Source organism: Phocoena sinus, chromosome X (assembly GCF_008692025.1).
Source record: "Phocoena sinus isolate mPhoSin1 chromosome X, mPhoSin1.pri, whole genome shotgun sequence".
Classification (NCBI taxonomy): domain Eukaryota; kingdom Metazoa; phylum Chordata; class Mammalia; order Artiodactyla; family Phocoenidae; genus Phocoena; species Phocoena sinus.
The window spans coordinates 119,733,790-119,738,507 of NC_045784.1; the positions used below are offsets into that span (position 1 = coordinate 119,733,790).

General features: G+C 39.0%; 1 pseudogene; it reads right to left on the bottom strand.

Moving 5' to 3' along the window:
• Positions 1-856: 856 nt before the first annotated feature.
• LOC116747211 lies at positions 857-1,865 on the bottom strand (annotated as a pseudogene).
• Positions 1,866-4,718: the final 2,853 nt, after the last annotated feature.

Sequence of the window (4,718 nt, forward strand, 5' to 3'; positions counted from 1 at the left end):
TTCTGAGAGATTAAATACATAAATGTATAAAAATATTTAAGCAGGTTTAAATTAGTCAACATTCTTATGTCAAGAAACAGAAAACTTAAAAATAAATAGCTCAATTAAACGTGTCAAGTTTAGCTGCAATTTAAAATATTCTATTTAAAATATATGCAGTACAGTTTTACAAGTAATTATTTCAATTTGAGAAGGAAAATCCTGCTAAATACTTGAAGACCAAATATATTAGTGATACTTTCTGTTCATATTACTCAAACTTCTTGTCAGTGACAACCATAGGCTTAAAATGCTTTCTCTTCAGTGAAGCCATCTTTGGAGTTAGTCATTATTTTCACCACCTCTGTCACATTGACTCCAACCTGATATTCCTCTTCTTTTGGTCCAGACCCTCAGATTTTAAAAGTAGCTTCAAGTTAAGGAAGGGTTATTTTTCCACAGTTCAGTTTTCTGAAAAACTTCCATCTCCCGCTGAAATTCACAGTCCAGGAGTGAAGCGATCACATGCTAGAACTTCAGAGCCAATTGGAAAGTCATTATGAACACTCGCATTAGTCAATATTATTTATCATAAGCCTGTAACTGCACAGTCCTGGAAAAGGCGGCCTCTCTGTGCACACACGTAATTTGTAAAAAGGAGACGGCGATATGAACAGGGCTGAGGTTTGATCACCAAAAATCAGCACAATGAAAACAAACAATAATGAATAATGGGCACTAGAATTCAAATTACCAGATGTTCTAAAGAGATGGGGTGCCAGTTTTCAATTCTGTTTTGAACACCACATTACAAAAGGACTATTTTTAAAAATAAAGAAAAAGGATTAAGGGAAAAGAAAAAAAATAAAAATATCAAAATTGTTGAACGACCCCCTGTATGTTCCTGATAATGTTCAATCACATCTTCTTCCTCCATTCCCAGTTCTTTTGGAGTGTGATTATCAGCAGTTCTCTGATCTTCAAAGCGAAACCTGAGTGAATTCATGGGAACTCCCTGTCTTTGACAGTATGATTCTTTGTTTCTTGAGATGTGTTGTCATTTTCACTTTGAAGTGAATCTCACTGCTATCCTGCCTGATGACTTTGAGTTTAATATATTCTCCTTCCTTCTTATCCCCCAAGTCCTCAGTTGAAGGTTTTGCCTCCCTTCCAGTTGTACAGGGATTGTTCATTCTTCTGAAGGAGGGGGGATTCACATAAAGTCGAACACTCCTGATTGAGTGCAAATCCCAAGTAAATTCTTGATATTAACATTCAGTTGGAGCACTCTGCTATAACAGGAAGCTTTCTGCAAATGTTCTGCAACTGCTCTACATACACGAAGTTTTCCTATCCTTTTCCTCAAAGGTATCAGTCATCTTCATGTTAACACCCAGATGAAACGCTTTCTGTTGCTCTAGCAGTTTTGTTCTACTTTGTTTCTTGATTATTCTGAGTTCTCTCTTAACAACTGGAGAGCTACTGAACCAATCCCGCATAAGAAATGGGAAAGTACAAGAAAGAGGCGACAGCTCTGCACACCCACACAGAAAAAGACTCAGAGCAGAGCAGAGGCAGCCCAGCCCCAGCTGCAATCCAAACGGAAGGCAGAGCTTTCTAGGTTCCCAGCAACACCAGACAATGTCTCCCTCCACCCCTGCCCCCACGTCCCCACTCCAAGACTGTCTAAAGACTAAGAACCCAAAAGTGGATTCCACCTGCTTTTCAGGGCCACGGAGGCTCCAGGGCAGGTATTCTCTCCCTTTACATAACTGGGGCCTAGGGCCCTGCTTCTGCAATGAGTCCTCTGAAGAGGAAGCCACACGGGTTCCCCACGGACCCTCTCGGGAAAGTGGAAGCTGGGCTCTGCACCTGGTCAGACATTGTGACGGTGGTTTCCCCCGGCCTTGGGTAGGCAGAACCTTGCTCCAGGGTTTACAAATCCTTCTCCCTTTCCCACAGCACAACACTGCAGGAGTTCTAACTTTGACCATCAAGAGTTTCTAGACACAGTCTAAGTCTGAGGGATTCAGGGAGTTCTTAAAAAAACAGCAGGTTTGGGGCTTCCCTGGTGGCACAGTGGTTGAGAGTTCGCCTGCCGATGCAGGGGACACGGGTTCGTGCCCCGGTCCGGGGGGATTCCACATGCCGCAGAGCGGCTGGGCCCGTGAGCCATGGCGGCTGAGCCTGCGCGTCCGGAGCCTGTGCTCCGCAATGGGAGAGGCCACAACAGTGAGAGAGGCCCACGTACCACAAAAAAAAAAAAAACAAAAAAAAACAGCAGGTTCAAACTAGAAGAGCTATTGACCCTTAATCTAAGGGCTAGGGGTCTTGGTTCACTACTTGAAAGAGAAATTTTATGATTCCTGCTCAACCTGAAGGTTAAAAAGTCAGAATAATATACTGGACATAATCATGCATTAGATTCAGACATACTCAGGTTTTAATCTTTAAGAAAGAGTTTAAATTTAAGTCCATTGGACTTCAAAGCTTTAATCTGTACTGCTCATCACTGAGGATATTTGATGAGGGATATGACAGATTTTAAGCCCTGTTTTAAGAAAAGCACGATTTTGGCAGCATGAAAAGTGGAGAATAGCTAGACTAGAGATTGGAAATCCAATTTTGAGGCTGTTGCAATAGAATTATGGTAGTAGCAGTGGGGGAGAAGGGAGAAAATGTACAGCAGCTGTTGCTGATATAGCTGCTCTAGAACCAGGTAAACTGATTTGACGCAGGAGGGCAAGGTAAAGAAAGGGGTTTCTAGATATGAAAATTAGGGAAATGGTGAAGATTAGGGAAATAGTGACAAATGAAGTGACACCCCAAAGGAGGATGATTAGCTTTGATATATGTTAGGTAGATGGTAAGGTGGAGATGGAGAAGGTGGGGAAACAATGAGTTCAGTTTTAGACATGTTGAATTTGAGGTGTTGGTATTGGACAATTACATTGATTTCATGTGATGGTATATTGCAGTTAATGCAATAGCAAGTTAACAGATTATTTTAAAAGTTCAGCTGTCTGTGGAAGGAAAATGCCATGCAGAATTAACTTTATAAAAGTGAATATAATTGAAAAGAATTGATAATCCTAGCCCAGCCTATCTCACAGGGTCATTGTGAAGATTTGAGGAGATGATATAAAAGTGCTTTGTAAACTACAACGTGGTATACAAATATGAATAAATGACATGATTTGGGGATGTCTAATAGTCATGTGGATACCAGAAACCAGTTGCTAAAGGAAAAAATCAGCTCAAATGATAAAAATCTGAGAGTTGTTAACTTAGAAGGACTCTGAGTGATGGAACACATTTTATTTTATAACTACCTTATTGGAATAACTTGAAAATGAATCAAATCAGGGCCAAGAAATATGAATTGAACTATCACTGGATTGCAAAACTGATTTTTCTCTTAACCTTCAAAATGCAGCACACCTTCTAAAGTCACACAGAATAGAAAGAATTCCATTTTCTGTGTCTACTAGGAAGAAATTTATCTTTTGTTCCTCGCTGCCTAGTGCCTCACACCATAGGAGTTACCCCATTACGGTGCTCTTTCTTTTGCAACCCTGGGTAATGAGAATGAACTAGATATATTCCATAAAATGGCTTTTGCAGATTTAAAAATAAGAATTCCATTTGGCTCATTAAAAAATCTTTGTGGAAGAATTTCCATTGAAAGAAGCATATTTAAAAGTTATGTGAGAAAAGTAATATGTGAAAATTTTATTATTCCATAAGTACACATAATATGGGTTCAGGAATGTTACAGAGAAAATTATTACATGGGCAGAAGGAGTTAACTTGCAATTGAAAGAATATCTCCTAGTTACATAATGAAACAGTAGAAAGTAATCATTATTTAAAAGTGCATGGCATAGACAAAATGAATAGGGTCATTTTCACAATGTCTTTGTGGGTTATGAGCCAAATCTTCCCTAAGAATATAAAAAATGGAAATGAAAAAGTCACTCAGTCTCTTGAAGCTTCTCTCATATGTAACCGCACAATTAGCCAGGGATAATATCCAACTGTTTCTAAACTACCTGTATCTTTGCACAGTAAAGTAAAGTATTTCACAGAAACATCAGCTGTCAGCATTGCAAAGGCACTTCCTTTAGTGATTACCTATTCCAAACCTTCCTTTATAGATGAGAAAACTGAAGCTCAGAGAGAGGAAACAACTCTCCCTAGGTCAATACGTTGAGTAGGAAAGATCAGAAAGAGAAATTAGGGAAACGATCCCATTTACCATTGCAACAAAAAGAATAAAATACCTAGGAATAAACCTACCTAAGAAGGTAAAAGACCTGTACTCAGAAAACTATAAGACACTGATGAAAGAAATCAAAGATGACACAAACAGGTGGAGAGATATACCATGTTCTTGGATTGGAAGAATCAATATTGTGAAAATGACTATACTACCCAAAGCAATCTACAGATTCGATGCAATCCCTATCAAATTACCAAGGGTATTTTTTACAGAACTAGAACAAAAAAACTTAAAATTTGTATGGAGACACAAAAGACCCCGAAAAGCCAAAGCAGTCTTGAGGGAAAAAAATGGAGCTGGAAGAATCAGACTCCCTGACTTCAGATTATACTACAAAGCTACAGTAATCAAGACAATATTGTACTGGCACAAAAACAGAAATATAGATCAATGGAACAGGATAGAAAGCCCAGAGAAAAACCCACACACCTATGGTCAACTAATCTATGATAAAGGA